At 39.5% G+C, this 16,318-nt stretch overlaps 1 protein-coding gene and 1 long non-coding RNA gene across 2 annotated transcripts in view; one reads left to right on the top strand and one right to left on the bottom strand.

Annotated features, from left to right (window-relative positions):
* PRKAR2B (protein kinase cAMP-dependent type II regulatory subunit beta) overlaps positions 1 to 16,318 on the bottom strand; it is a 146,275-nt gene that overhangs the window by 129,337 nt on the left and 620 nt on the right. The gene's annotated exons all lie outside the window — the stretch shown is intronic.
* LOC138176244 (uncharacterized) overlaps positions 11,989 to 16,318 on the top strand; it is a 38,369-nt gene continuing 34,039 nt past the window's right edge. Inside the window, exon 1 of the long non-coding RNA XR_011172196.1 lies at positions 11,989 to 16,205. This is a non-coding gene — a long non-coding RNA (uncharacterized lncRNA). The remainder of the gene's footprint in view (positions 16,206 to 16,318) is intronic.

The raw sequence follows: 16,318 nt of genomic DNA, 5'->3' as shown, positions 1-16,318 counted from the left end.
TCTCTCTCTCTCTCTCTCTCTCTCTCTCTCTCTCTCTCTCTCTCTCTCTCTCTCTCTCTCTCTCTCTCTCTCTCTCTCTCTTTTCCTTAGTTATTGGTTCTTTCCCTAACTAGCTACAAATATAAGCAGATTTTACAAATTCTTTAAAAAAATCCTTCACTTGACTTTGTCAACACCTTATGATCCTGTCCTATGTATCTTTTTCCTTTCACAACCAAACTCCTAGAAAAGTCATCTGTACTCACTTTCTTACTTCTCACAATTCTATTAAAACTGTATCCTTCAGAGGCAAGAACCATCCAGGCCATGCTTTCATCGTTGCTTCCCTCCCTTTGCCTTGGAAACACACAATCTCCTCCATCACCAAGGTCAGGGGGAAGAAGTCTTTTCAAGGAAGACTGTTCTAAGCCCCAGCTTCCTAAGAGAGAGACCACCCCTACCTTGGCCCCACCTCTCTTAAGTGCCATGGGAAAGTGTATACTGGGTTCAGTGGACTAGGGCTCCTGGATGACAAGGAAACATCGAAGCCTGGGGTTGCACCTGCACTAAACTGGGCTGACATTCCATGGGGTTGGGGGAGCAGGGGCAGTGCCAAGACCCTTTCCCCCTGAGCCTGTTTTTCCAGCCCTGTTACCCTAAGGAGCCTGGGCAGTCAGAGAGATTATCTGTGGTTCCCTGGATCTGGGTTTTTTTTTTTTTTTGTGATTTCCTCCCCTCAGCCTTGTTTCCCTTCCCCCACTGCTGGCAGTGGGGATCCCCAGAAGAGATCAAGGAAGGAGGGGGATAGGAAGAAGACTGATGGGGAAATGTGCTTTTCTGAGAGGAGGGAGGGAGTAGGGAGTCTTTCCTTTCTTTCCTGAGACCTGGATGGGGAGGGGTGTGAAGCAAGTCTCCTATAGGATTGGCTTCATCCATCCCTGTTTGACCCATGCCTAAGGAAACTGGACTTGGAATAGGACGTGTTCTGCCCAGAGCAGCCAGGCTCTACCAAAGCCTAGCACCTTGACCTCCTGCCTCCCGCTTCCTTCCCTCCCCTTGTTTGTGTTTACTAAAAGGATGGGCTTGGGGAATAAAGTTGAAAGCACAGTAAAAGTGTTGGATTGGAGGAGTCAGAAATCTGAGTTCTCTGGCCCCACTTTGCCACTCGCTGACTCTATACTTTAGGCTTAGGCCATGACCCTGATTTATCAGTTTCCTCATCTACAAAATGGGAACCTTTCTAGTTCCAGACTTTATAATAGACCTATATAGTTCCCCAAAAGCATCAAACCCAGAGGTCCTTAGGACCCTAAATTCTCCCTTTCTTATCCAAGGAGGAAGGGAATCTCTCTCCCCTTGACCCCTGCCCCCACCCCATTCCATACCCCTGTGCCCCAGGGTCCAGGAACCCCCAGAAGGGCCAGAGCCATTCTACATTGCACTTTTTCTGATGTGAAAACTGTGAATTCTGTTTTCCATCTTTCCCCAGTCCTTGTGCTCTGTCTCTTACTCCTGGACACTTGGGAGGCATCATAAATTGCCATCCCTCATAAAGCTGCTGTTCCTGCTCCACTCCCTCAGTGTCCCTCCCCCAGCCCATAGGCAGGACCCCTCATCCATGCTGAGGGGCTGGTTAGGAGGAAGGAGATGAGCTGGGGAAGGTGGGGAGATGTGAGCCACTCTCATCATGCAGGTCATGGTGAAATAAATGGCTGGAATGTCGTGGCTGGGCTGGGCTGGGCTGGGCTGCAGACCGCCTGGCGCCAAGCCAGGACCCCAAAGATGTGTGCCGTCCCTGTGAATTTCACAAAGGGAAAAAGCTGAGGAGGAAAACAGTGTTTCAATGCAGAAATAGTTGTTACCTTGCTACATACTTCATATTGACAAATCAAAGATTCACTGGGGTTGTTTAAAAAAAAAAAAAACACCAAAACTGTATCCTTCAAAGTTGCCAGTGACCCAGATGCTAAATCTCCTGGTCTTTTCTTAGTACTCATCTAATTTGACATCTGCAACCTTCAACAACGTTAACCACACCATTACTTGAGGATACATACCATCCCTCTAGAGTGAATTTGGTGTTACAGAGTACTAGATGTGGCTTTAAATGCTGCCTCACATTTACTAGCCCTGTGTGGGACGCTGGGCAAGTCACTTTACTTCTACGGTGTGGGCTTCAGTTTCCTTATCTGTAAAATGAAGGGGTGGGTCTAGATGGCTTCCAAAGTCATTTCCATATCTAAAGCTAGGATTCTATAATATATACACTCTAGAACACTAGTCCTATATCACCAACTGCCAGCTGGACGTCTCTACCTGGATTCTTATCTGTATTTAAAATTTAAAATGGAAATCATCTTCCCCTCCCTCCAAACTTCCCTCTGTATATTGAGGGCACCACTATCCTCCCTAGTTCATAAGTCTGGGCTCATCTTAGTCTCCTCCCCTCTCTTATTCTCATATAGTCTGTCAGTTGCCAGCTGTTCATTATATCACTAAACTATCACTTGCAGCCTACTCCTCTTTTGTTGTTTGGTCATTTCCCCCAGGGTTAGATTTTTTTCACCTCTTTTCTGGATTAGCTGACCTTTCTGTTGCAATTCTTTTCTCTCTCTAATCCATACTCCACACAGTCAGGAAATAATCCTCTTACCCAAAAGTCTGATCTTATCACTCTCCTCTGGTTAAAACTCTGCTTTCCAAATAATTTTTCCTGCTTTAAAAAATATTAATATTCTTCATACACATAATATCTGTTCAATCAGACTAGTCTACTAGTTCCCTGAACCATTCCATCTCTTATTTCTCTGCAAAGAACATCACCAACTCCTCCACACCTGTCCCTTATGTCTGAATTGTACACTTCAGCTAGGTGACACAGTAGATAGAGGACCAGTCCCAGAGTAAGGAAGTAAAAGAAATTACTTTCTTTTAACTTATCTGTTTACAAGCTGAATTCCCCCTGCCCCAGAAGTATGTAAGATTCTTGACCACAGGGACTATTTTAGTTCTGTCTTTGCAAGGTGCTTTGCTAAATGCTAAGGTACACATGGTAGTTGTTTAATAGATATTATTATAGGGGCGGCTAGATGGCCCAGTGAATAGAACACCAGCCCTGGAGTCAGGAGGACCTGAGTTCAAATCTGGCCTCAGACACTTGACACACTTACTAGCCGTGTGACCTTGGGTGAGTCACTTATTTCCAACTGCCCTTCCTCCCCCTCCAAAAAGCAAAAAAAAAAATTAAATTATCATTATATATAACATATAAATATGTAATATATTACAATATATTATATTATATTACATATTATAAAACAAGTCATAGGGCTTCTGTTTGGCTACTTCTAATCAAATGGGATCAAATTTATCAGGTACCTCAGTTATTATCAAGCACTTCACCTTCCTGTATGACTTGCTAAGTGTCTTATCCCTTGATACCCTGTCTCCGATCAATGCTTCACATTGTGATCTGCTGAACAAGTCTTCATTTTTCATGTGGTCCTGGAAGAGGGATGCTGGGCATTGTTCTTCTGATGACATGATGACAGACTGCAAGCCTTTGTCTTTAGGTTTCAGTGTGGATCAACATTATAGCGCATACATGTATAATCTAGATCAGATAGTTTATTGTCTGAGGTAGAGGAGAGGGGAAGAAGGGAGGGAAGGGTAGAATTTAAAACTCAAAACTTTTAAAAAATGTTAAAAAATTATTTTACCATGTAATTTGGGAAAAATAAAATATGATTTTTAAAAATGCATTGGCCTTCTCAGTACTCTGGGCTAGCCTCTGCATACCAAGATGAGACCTTAAAAGAAGAGGAGATAGAACTAAGAGAAACAGATGGTCGTTGACACAACAGAAGTATCTCACACATGAGCCTAAAGTATGTGCTTATTTCACGAGGAAAAAAATGTCCTAGGGAAAAAGAAAAAAACCCATTAAAGTGCATATGTCACTGAGTTCTGTGAAGTTAAACATCCATACTCTGATCTATATGAGCCCCTCTTCATTGAACAGAGTTGTATGAATGTGACTGAGAACAATTTTAAAAAACTTTACATCTTTGCATGCATTCTCTTTAAGCACTGCTAAGTTAGAGAGTCAGTTTTACCTAATTCAACTATCTCCTGGACTCTGAGATGAGAAATGTCTTCCTATTGTGCATGTTGAGTCTGGGTAACAGATAATAGCTCAGTGTAGCTAGACTAGAGTATATGAAAGGTGGCTATATGAAATAAGTCTGGGAAGCTGCATTTTGGAATTCTCTTGTAAAGTTAACAGGGAATAATTGAATATTTTTTTCAGGAAGAGATCAATAAGATGTGAGACCAGTATTTTACTAATATTGTTTAGCAATTATATGGAGGGTAGATTTGAAAGGGAAGACTGTGGAAGCTGAGAGACCAATTTGGAGGCTATTGCAATTATAAAGAGGGGAGGAAATAAGTATTTATATAAATGCCTACTATGTGGCAGGCACTGTGCCAAGCACTATGTATAAGTATTTCATTTGAGCATCCAGGCAAGACAAGATGAGGGCCTGGCTGGGGTGGCTAGGTGGCGCAGTGAGTAAAGTGCCGACCCTGGAGTCAGGAGGACCCAATTTCAGTTCCGGCCTCAGACACTTAACACCCACACAAAAAAACTAGCCGTGTAACCTTAGGCAAGTTACTTAGCCCCAACTGCCCTCCAAAAGGCAAAAAAAAAAAAAAAAGATGAGAGCCTGGACTAGAGCAGTGGCTGAGTGAGCAGAGATAACAGGAGTGATGTGTAAGACATTCACATTTATCTAGGATAGAATACAAATGCCTCTGTTTAGCTTTTAAACCCCTCACAACCTAGCCCTATCTATCTTTTCTGACAGAGTGAAAATTACTCTCCTTCCCATGTTACATTTCAGCTCAACTGGCCTTCTTTCTGTTCCTCACATGTAACATTCCTTCTCTCCTCTCTATGCCTGGCACTGGCTATCCCTCAGGCCTGGAATACACTCTATCTTTACCTCTTTCTACATGAAGTATAAATGCCCCCACCTGCTAGTGCCCTCTCTTCCCAATTATTTTGTATTTAATGACATTGTATTTACGTTTTTTACTCTCTTTACATTTATTCTGTAGATATAGGTATAAGCAGTTGTCTTCCCCATTAAAATGTAAGCTTCTTGGGAGTAGAAATTGTTTCATTTCCGCCCCCCTCCCCTGCATTTTTATCCAAAAGCTTAGTTAGCACATTGCCAATCACATAGTAGGCTCTTAATAAATGCTTGTTGATTGATTGTGTAAGTAGAATCAACAATATTTACCAACTGCTTGGATTCAGTCATTCAATCAGCTCTAAATCTGTGATTTGTCTTTCTACATTGTCTCTTTCTTCTCCCATCAACCTTCTATACAGTTGCCAAAGTGATAGTCCTAAAACAGGTCTGAACATGTCACTTCCTTTTGTCAAGAAAATCCAAGGCCTCCCCTTACCTGTAGGATAAGATACAAACTCCTTTATATCTTAAAAGACTTTCACAACTGGCTCCAGACTACTTTTGCTAGTTTTTCATAACTTCATACCCTTCTCATAATCTACATTCTATCCCGGCTGTTGTTTCTAATGCCTAAGATGGGCTTGTCCCTCACCTCAATCACAAGGTTTCTTTCAAGGTGCAGTTCAGGTGATATATCCCTAGAAGAAGACATCGCCCCCACCCTGGGCCAATTTCTAATACGCTTCTCCCAGAAATTATCTTATATCTCCTTTTTATGAGAGACAATGTGGTGTGGTTGATACAGAGCCACTCTTTAAGGCCAGGAAGCCTGGGTTCAAGTCCTGTCCTGGTACTGAGACCTCAGGAAAGTCATAAACTTTAGTGATCTAGGCAACCCTAAGACAGAGACAGCTGTAAAGAAGGTGCCAAACGGCATTGTTGGAGGGCATTTCCTCCTCTAAGAGTTCTTTGTACCAATGAAATAACAGGTCTACTTTCTATCCCCATTTCCCCACTTTTATACATTCTGCAAATTTAATAAAAACTATTAAGCTATTAAAGCTTAAAATTATGCTGAGCGTTGGGATACCCTGTAAATTACATTTAATATTCTGTACACATACCATTTCTAACAGAATATAAGTTCCTTGAGGGAAAGGACTATTGCTTTTTTGTCTTTATATCCCTAGCACCTGGAAAAGTGCCTGTCATATAGTGGTTCCTTAATATAAATACTTGTTGAATGAAGTAAATATTAATTATCAAGTAGATTACTTATACTTATTTATTCAAATTACTCATACTTATGTATGAAAATTCTTACATTAATATAGTCTGAATTTCATGATATTTATTGCTTCACAGAGTTTTTGCTATATGAAAAAAATAAACATTAAGGGAAAACATTTTTGGATAGATATGATTTAGGTTCTAATATAATACTTATATGTAAAGAGAATGACAGTTTACCTGACTGAGGCATAGGTTTGCGTAGAGTCCTAAAAGAAGCTGTTACTCAAAGTGCTAAGACAGTAACTGCTCATTTTGAATGTGACATTGGAGTGATGTGAATATCAAAAATGCTCTATAAGATTATGGGGAAGGTATAATTTATCTTATTATAGACCAAAATGAAAATTTGTGTAACTTTCAGCCTTGTTAAAAGGAAGGACATACACTAACTTTAATAATACAGTACCAACATTGTCCAATATTGATACCAACATATGAGTCAGGTGTAGCAGCAAGCACCCCAGCCTCTCCAGGGTGGCTGCTCACACAGGTTCTTGGATCTGCTTTGATAAAGGAAAGCAACTCAAAATGGGTTAACAAGCTCACTTTAATCAGTCAGACATATATCGTTTACCTGTTCAGGGGAAATAGGTCAGCACCCCGAACTTCAAAGTATACAGGCAGAATTATCAAGACAGAAACAGATCAAGTAGACAGATTTCCAAACTGTCCAACCATTACATCCATACCCAGTCAACATCTGGGTTTTTCAAAGCCGGGGGACTCTCAACAACGGCTTCCCAGAATTCAGATCAAATCACAGAACACTTCTCAAAGTGAGTCCCAAAACAAAGCTACACATCAGGATTTATATAGCCTTCTCCTGGCTCAGAGAATGTAACAACCTTTTGGACCCACTGGCCAATCAAAAAGTATCTACTGAAAAACAAGCCTCCCACCCCAGGCTTCAGGTGCACTTTAGCCTAGGGGCAGGGAAGATCTTCCAAATTTGCATTCCCATTACATCAGGTTATGCTATAAAGTGACCTTCCATTATCTAGCTATCATTTTTAAAAGCTAACTTCTCAATTATTCATATCTCCTTAAAGATATGCACATTAAATTTATTTTCTAAAAATGTAAAAAAATTACCGTCTTACAAAAATGTAATTTTCAGTTAATCCCTTATCTTTTCAAGTTTATTCAAGTTAAGGAAAGAAAGAAACCCCAAACCTTGTATGCTATCAAATGCAAACCAACACTGTCATGTTTAATTTATCTAAAATTAATCAGAATGGTGGTCTAAGTACAGTAAAGAAGATATTTCAATTAGCACAATGACTAGTGCTTAGCACACTTCCAGCCACGTAATCCATGTTTATAAATGCTTGCTGCCTTACTGATTTCCACAAGAATTCTATAGTCCCCCCACAAAAATATCCCCCAAACCCCACAACACCTCTCAACTTTTTTTTAATATATCTTGTAAAATGGTATACATATTACATAGAGACTTTACCCAAAGCATTCTCCTTACCAGAGGCAGACTTGATAAATGGCTTTATCTTCCAATAAAACCTATCAGCCAGAGAAAGAGAACAGGTTTTTAGCTGTGGGTGAATGGGTATTTGCCTGGAGTGAAATCAGCAGCTATTCGTTGCTGTCCTTGAATCGATGATTACTTTTTGGAACTTCCTACTGGGTGCACAGTTTAACTGTGAATGCTAGAGGAAAACAGCATTTTATATTTCTGGCATTTCAGTGGAGTAGTATTCTCAGTCACTCGTAGAATCACACAATCTTAGTAAGGAGAGAGATCTTGAGAAGTTGTCTGGCTCTATTTTCCTTATTGCTCTTCCTAACTCATTTCAGGCAGAACTAAAAAGAAACACACACAACCCCCCCCCCCTTCCCCCAACATTTCAAACAGACAAAAATATGACCTGCTTTTAATAAATCCAGAGGAGGACCTACTGCCTTCCTTGTTAACAATATTAAACAACGCTTACACACTCATGAATTCCTATTGTTTCATCTGAAGAGCTGAGGAAATGGAAGGTTTTCCTGGCACAGTTCTGCAAGACAGACATCTTCGGAGAGAATTCTGATGAGCAAGACACATTGAAGGAAATAGTGTAGAACCGCATTATCACATTGCTACTGCCACCAGCCCTAGCTACATCTCCTGAGGCGGTTAGACACAGTGATCTCCTGACTACTCCAAGGAAAATGACATTTTTAACCTGTCTTACTGCAGTGCTTAAGTGATAGCCTACCTGGCCACCTTTCTACCCAAACAACTCCTCAAGAACTTTGAGGAGGAAGCACATGTGGGGCTCATGTAAACACCATGTTCACACACAGAGTCCCTACTCAGACTTACTATCCTTCTGATGACAATATTTATCTCCAATAAACCACTGGATGTGAGAGCTAAAAACAAATAAACAAAAACCAGTGCTCTAATGATCTTAGAGAATTCCTTTCTCTGTTTTAACTCTGTGCTATATATCCTTTATGACAGTGCAACACTCTTGGTGGACACACATTTCTCTGCTTAATGGATATTTATAATCATGAGTCAGACAATGAGCTGGACCCAGAATTAGGAGGGAAAGAGAGAGGTGGCTGAGCTTTGGCAAACTACCCAGGCAATGATTTTAAAGACTCCTTGCTTTCACCTGAAACAAAGGTTTCATTTTAACATTGATCTTTTGTATGGCCACAAGTCATAGAACACTGCAACTTCTGAAAGAATTCAAGTTGTGTGATGCCTAAAGGACAGCAGAAAGGTGCAAGGTGGTTGTAAATAGTTTACAGTATATTGCCAAGGAAGAATTACACATAAGTGGTATATCATTAGGGATGCATGATTAGAAAAGGTGAACTTGATATATAGTGAAGGACATCTTACTGATGGACAGCCTGTGAGGGTCACAGCATACACACAAGTCAAGAGGGTTGGAAGGAGACCTCTAGCACCTGTGGAAGACATGAGACTAAAACTGATTCACACAGGATGAGGTCTAGAGGGAGAAACTACAGCAAAAGAACTGTTTCACATCTATATTTGCATTTTCAGCACCTAGGAAAGCACTTGGCACAAAACAAGTGTTTAATAAAAACTTTTTGATTGGACCTTAGAGATCGATCACCTGACTTGATCTATGAATTTCTCAAATTTCCTTGCTGGTTAAAGACACACCAAAGTCTCCTCTGTCGTTCAAATAAAACTGAACAGAACAAAAAAACCTTCACTAGACCATACCATCTAAAAGTTATTTTGTACCTTTTTCCTTTTCAGGCAAACTCCTACAAAAAGCCATCTACACTCATGATTCAGTTCTTCCCATTGAGCTCTCTTCTAACCCTCTGAAATCTGGCTTTCAACAATATCACTGCATTGAAACTGTCCTTTCAAAAATTACCAATGACTTCCTATATGCTAGATCTGATAATCTTTTCTCAATCTTCATTTCTGACCTCTTTGCATCATCTGACAATGTAAATCACCCTCTCCTTCTAGAGATTTTCCCCTTTCTTCCTACTCCTCAGCCTTGGGTGGATCATCATTGTTAATGTGCCCACAATTGTGAAATAAGATTCCAACTTTCTTCTTTTTCTGCTCTCTCTATTTGATCTCATTCATTAATATGACTTCAATTATTATATCTATGCTGATGACTCCCAGATCTGTATTTCCAGCCCCAGTCCCTCTTCTGAGTTCCAGTCTAGATTACCAACTGACTACTGGATTCTTAAAAATCAAATGTGCTATAGGCATCCCAAATCCAAAATGTGCCAAACTGAACTTATCTTCCCCCTCCCCCAAACACTCCCCCTTTGAACTTCTTTCTTTTAATCAAAGACCCTAGTTCAAAACGCTGGTGTCATATTCCACTCTCTTTGCTGACCCTACATATACAATCAATCGTCAGATCTTGTCATTTTGTCTTCCACGTCTCTTGAATCCATCAACCTCTCTCCACTCACACAGCCAATCCTCTAGCTCAGGTCCTTATGACTCCCTTGGCTGGATTATTATAATGGTTTCTCAGTTGGTCTCCCTGCTTCAAATCTCTCCTTTCTCTAATACTTGTGGTCACATAGCTAGCAAACTGATGTTCCGAAAGCACAAATCATTCCCTTACTCAGTAAACCATAATGGCTCTTTATTATCTCTGGGAGAAAATACAAACTCCTCTTATTGGTATTTGAAGCCCTTTACAACATGTCTGCAACCAACCTTTCTATCTTTTATTTTTCTATGTTCTATCTTTTACTGTACATTCCTCTTCTCCATACACACTAGAGTCCAGCCAAGCTGTCTTTCTTGCTGTTTCTCACACGGAACAACCTACTCCTGTATCTGTGCTTCTGCTATGGCAACTATCTCCTATGCCTGAAATGTACTTCCTCCTCAAATCTGTCTCTCAGAACATCTAGTTTCCTTCAAGGTCCAGCTCAAGTGCCAACATCCAGATGAGGCCTTTATTGTCCCTCTTCCCCATCCACTAAAATCACTCTTTCTCTATTTAACCTTTTTTGTTTCATGGAACTTGTTGGCAGTCTGGTAGGACATAGGAATGCCTTCTCAGAATAATGTCTTTAAATGCATAAAATGAGATTACAAAGGAAACCAATTATATTGAGATATGGTTATCAAAATGCTTTTTACAAAAGTTCATGGACTCTAGATTAAGCATAGCTGATCTACCTAGAGATGTACAGGTTGTCCACCCCCATTAGTCTCTTGAATGCAAGTACTGATTTTGCTTTTGTTTTTGTAGTCTCAATGTATAGCACTGTTCTTCACACCCAAAAGACATTTAATAAATGCTTACTGATTGACCCAAAGAAATTAAGTGACCTCCCCAGGTTCATGTAAGAATGTAAAAATCAGAACCAGAATTCAAACTTAAGTCCCCAAATGCAAATCTAGTACTCTTTCCCTTAGATTGTGAAGGGCCTTGAATATTAGGATGAAAAAATTTGTACTTACTCAGTAGACAACAGGGAATCATGAGGGGTTTTTGAATACAGAAATGACATGATCAGATGAATACAGTGAAATTGCTCAATCGGCCACATGCATGATGGATTAGAAAAGAGAGAGGCCTGAAGCAGGATGAACAATTGGGAGACTATTCTTATATTCTATGTAAGAAGCAATGAATTGTGAACAAGGGTGAACTAGTGGGATTGCAAAGGACAAGATGGCAGAATGACAATACTGCTGGCAGCTGATTGGGTGTGGTGGGCAAAGAGGAGAGTCAAAGAGAACTTTGAGGTATCTACCCTGGGGCATAGGAAGATGGTGGTGTCATCATTCCAAATTGAAAAGTTAGAGATAAAGTCATGTTTCTGATGGACAATGTGTTTTGGTCATATTAAGTTTCAATTGCCAAAGGGACAACCATATGAAAATCTTCAATGGATTACTGAAAACATGGAACTGGAAATTTGGGGAGATCTAGAGATAAAGCTTTTATAGGTACCTGCAGAGCTGGTAATTGAAATGATAAGAATTGGTAAGGCTGCCAAGAGAGAATGAAGAAAGGAGAGAGTCAAAGAAAGAGCTTTGGAGGACAACCACATTTAAGGGCTGGAGGGAGGGTGAAGGGAGAGACAGAGCAGTCAGAGGTCAGACAAAGCTCATACAATGTCACCAAAGTCCAAAGAACAAGAGAGTATCAGGCAAGTAAGTATGGTTAATAGCAGCAAATGTTACAGTTCTTTTCCATTCTATATTTGTAGCTTATTTCTCCTTCCTAGATATATTACCCCATACTTGCCCTTATAATTTATTTTATTTCTAAACATGTCTCCAAAATATAAAGGCATTTTAAATTCCAGTCCTATTTTCCCAGATAACACTCACCATTGTTTCTACTATGCCTTGGTAGCATGTACAAAGTTGATAAAAACAACAATCTACCTACCTGTAATATCACAGGAGATTTCTATCCTAACATTAGAATGTCCTGACCAACAAGTATCGAACCCAATACATCTGTAATACAAAATACATTATACTGTACTTGGAAGTTATATGCAAATGTTGTTTTTAAACGCTTTCCAATCTGTTCTCTCATTCTACATTCACAACAACCCAGTGGTTATAAATAACTGTTATCCCCATTTAATAGTTGAGAAAACTACAGCACAGATAGAGTAAACAACTTATCCTAATTCACACAGGTAATTAGTGGTAAAGTCAAGACTTTTCATCATGTTACACTGCTATTTTGTTTACCCATCAGGTAAATGATGAAAATATTAAACAATCCTAGAGCTCAAAATGACTAATATAATATTTTCCATCCCAAGTAAGTACTGATCCAACTTTCCACCCAATTATACACCTAAAAATTCAGTCCAGATCAGAGATCATCAGCCTTTCAGTGGCAGTATGCCAAGTCTTCCATTTTTTCACTATCCTAGGGGAAGTCACACTTTAAATCATTATCAGCTAACATCTGAATTATGATTTAGCACATTATCAAGAATTAGTTGATAGCTGAGCACAGGGGAAGGGGGAAGAGAGTATATGTGACAACCACAGTTAAAAAAAAAGTATGTAACTTGGGGAAAAGGAGAAGGCCAGAATGGAGAAACTAGGCTGGTAAAAGGCAGGTTGGATGATGCCAAAGAGAAAACTCACGTATTTATAATGTTCTAGGATAGACTTTGGCTGTGCTACTCAAAATGATTTCAACTACCATCTTGACCCATATGTAAGAATATGGGTAGGGTCCTGGGTTTTCTCGGGCAATACGGATTTCAAAGTTGACAGATTGTAATAATGTGAAAACCAAAGAGAAAAAATAATTGTCAAATTTCCTGACCTGATTTGGGGTTCAGGAAAACTATGAGCACTAAGATTTGGAGTTAGAGAATCTGATCAGCATGCAGATGTTCTCTTTCATGTTCTACCTTTGTGACTTTAATCTCTTTGGGACTCAGTTTCCTCATCTGTAAAGTAACAGGGGTGTAATACTGTCTCTAAGGTCCCTTTCACCTGTAAATCTATGACCCTGTGATCACAATAACTTTAAACTGAAGAGCCCTGGACTCGACCGCCCTTCTCCAATTTATGATCTAGGCTGTTTAGCTAATGTGGTCAAAGCCCAGTACCAGTGCGGTCAAGGTCACATGCTTGTCCCCAAATCTAGACACTTAGTTTCATGGCCACGTATTACACTCAACATTTCAAACAAGGGGAATAAAAAGAGAAAGTACAGCTGGATGAGTACAAATTCTTCACCTCTACTAGAAAAACTAATAAAAGGAAATGCTTCAACTGAAGGTCAGTAGTGTCATTTTCATGGAGGAAGAACAGCACATTTTTCATGTCCTTCGAGAAAGGCTTAAATGCTAAAGTCAAGCTAGATTACATCTATCATTATGCTTTGATCTCACAGGCCTTCTGCTCTGTCATAGTAAATTAGATTAGTTGGATTAGGCTTCTTTATTCTGCCCTGCTAGTTTATTCAATACTCAGTTGTCTTCAAGGTGATTTACAAATTTACATTATAATTTTTTTCCTGGAATTTTTCTGGGTACAAGAGTTAAATTTATAGGACCATGATTTTTTTTTAGACACATTCCTCAGACTTTTTTTTTTTTTAATGGCACTGACCTAGCTTCCTTTTACAGTCTCTGGACATCTCCCTATTCATGTTTCTGTTCTCAAAATGGGTGGCCCTTCAAAGACTCTTGCCAATTCTTTTAGTATGCTATGATGTAAATAATAAAGTCCAGTGAATTTTAGGTGGGTAATTAATTTTCTGAAGAGCTGTGTTACTCTGGGCAAGTCACTTTACCTCTCAAAGCTCCAGGCAATTATCTAATTAATCTAAGTATAAATTGCAAAGCAAGTGCTGATCAGTATTGGGAGAGGGAGTTTCTCATACCGATGGGCTCGAAGGTTGCATTCAAATATCTTACTCTATTAATACTTACTAAATTCCTACTATGTGCTGGCAACCTATGGCACTAAAAAATATCTGCCTTTAAGGAGCTTAAAGCTTGATCCCAGCTTCTAAAACATGGATATCTTTCCTTATCAACAAGTTGATCTGTTTTTGCAAAGTTAAAAATGAAATAATATAAACAAGGTGCTATAAACACTAAAAAAAAAGTTTTCTTTTCCCTCCAAACTTGTTTTCACCCATATAAAAACTTCCTTGACCATTCAGACCAACAATTTCTTTAAAATTTGTTGTTTTAGAGACATGTCTGGGTGTGCTGAAAGGTTATGTGAATGCTCATGGTCACACACTGAGTAGGTATGAGAAGCAGGATTTTAAACCGGGTCTTCCTTTCTCCAAGGTTAACTGTCTATTCACTTAATCACATTGACTCTCAAAAAAGCACTCTGCAACTCTAGAACATTGTTAATATTATAATATATCGATAAAATGTATATTATAATTATCCAACAAGTCTTCCCTCTCTACTTGGTTTTCTAGTTTTACAATTTGAGCATCTAGTCCCCTTTTCTAATTTCCTCCAAGGAGAGAATAATAGAAGCATTACTTGCTTCTACTTTTTTTGATTTTTATCTATTATTTGCTTTTCCTTCCCATAAAATAAAAGCACAATATTTTTCTTTACCCTCTTGTTCCAGCTAAGAAAAATTAATTCCTGTGGACAAAAAAGACACCACCATACTAATTGCTCTGAGCCAACAGATATTAAAAGGGTCACAACAGCTCCCTCCACAAAAAAACAAAACAACAATGCTAATTGCTCTGAGCTAACAGACATTAAAAGGGTCACAAACAACTCCCCTCACTGAAAAAGGGTGAGGAGACAAAACTTGTTTCTTTTTCTTGTCATACAGCAGTAATTTCAGTGTATTATGAATAAGCTTGAAATAATGCTTTTCAGGAACCTTATGTTTCAAATATATTATTCTTAAAGAAAGGAAATGACTTTCTTGCATGTCTTATCATGCAAGAAATTCAAAAGACCCACATTAAAATGCACCCACTGCAGATCTATACACAATCCCAATATTACAACAGAGAAAATTAAAATCTGATGCAATGCTGTTTGTATATGTGCCACATACCACAAAGAAAACGCATCCACAGCATGTTATTCTAAGTTTGAGAAGGGAAATAGATGGAATTCAGTCATATTGTGTAAATAGAAGAGGGTGAGTATGTGGTAGGGTTGGAGGAGTGTAAGCAGAAGGGGTGGGACTTGCCAGGAGCAGCTATTTGCAAAAATGCCTTTTTCTTTTCCATTCATTCTCTTCCTACTTTTGGTGTCTGGCACAGTCCCTTACAATAACTCACCAACTCTCCATTCTAAAGCTTTAGAAGGTACCTGGAGTGTTTTTTCACCCTCACACATTAAGCAGAAAACAACACTACATTCAATGTATGATTTAAATTGAAAAAAGCTGTTTCCCATTTTCTCCATTCTAAGGGCCTCAGGGATTGCAGACTAAGAAAGGTCCTTTCCTTTTGTCCCAAGATCAAAAATCGAACCGAAAGGATAAATTGGGAAGTAATGAATTATATTTCTTTTCTTCAAAGGCTGTTAATTCATTTCCACAAAAATGCTTCTGATTCCCTTCTCCTTGCTTTCTGGTGAATCTTTGGTACTGACAGCAGCAACAAAGGATTTGATGTCAATCCTATTTTTCATCTCTGGACATTCCTGATGCCCCGAAAAAAGGGTAACGCGGGCCAGTAAGTCCCCCAGTTCTTTCCATGTACAAAACGTTTTTTTTTTTTTTAATCTTTCATCACAGAGCTCTCCACCCTATTAAAAGTTGTATTACGAAGCGCTCTCCTTGGCTGCCTCCTCTCCAGCCCCTTCTTTGAACTCAGGAAATTAAAGGCTGAAGGACGAGGGAGAGGCTTCTTTCCTTCACGTCTTCCAAACCCAAAGATGAAGGAGGAAAAAAAGGAGGTAGTGACACCAGGGAGAGCAGAAATGGCAGGTGGGCGAAGAGAAGTGACAGAAATGGGTGACGAGGAGGTAGGAGACGGAAAGGTAAGAGAATGGGAGAATGATGTGGGCGCAAGAAGTGAAGAATGAAAGGAAAGCGAACGATAGCAAAGGGTGGACGGGGTAAGGATGGAGACAGGAGACAGGAGGCAGGGCGA

This window comes from Petaurus breviceps, unplaced genomic scaffold, assembly GCF_028583685.1.
Source record: "Petaurus breviceps papuanus isolate PSGF00001 unplaced genomic scaffold, PetGlider_PUasm1.0 84, whole genome shotgun sequence".
In the NCBI taxonomy this organism is placed as follows: domain Eukaryota; kingdom Metazoa; phylum Chordata; class Mammalia; order Diprotodontia; family Petauridae; genus Petaurus; species Petaurus breviceps.
The sequence above is the reverse complement of the archived record's forward strand: the minus strand, read 5'-3'. Positions and strand labels throughout refer to the sequence as shown.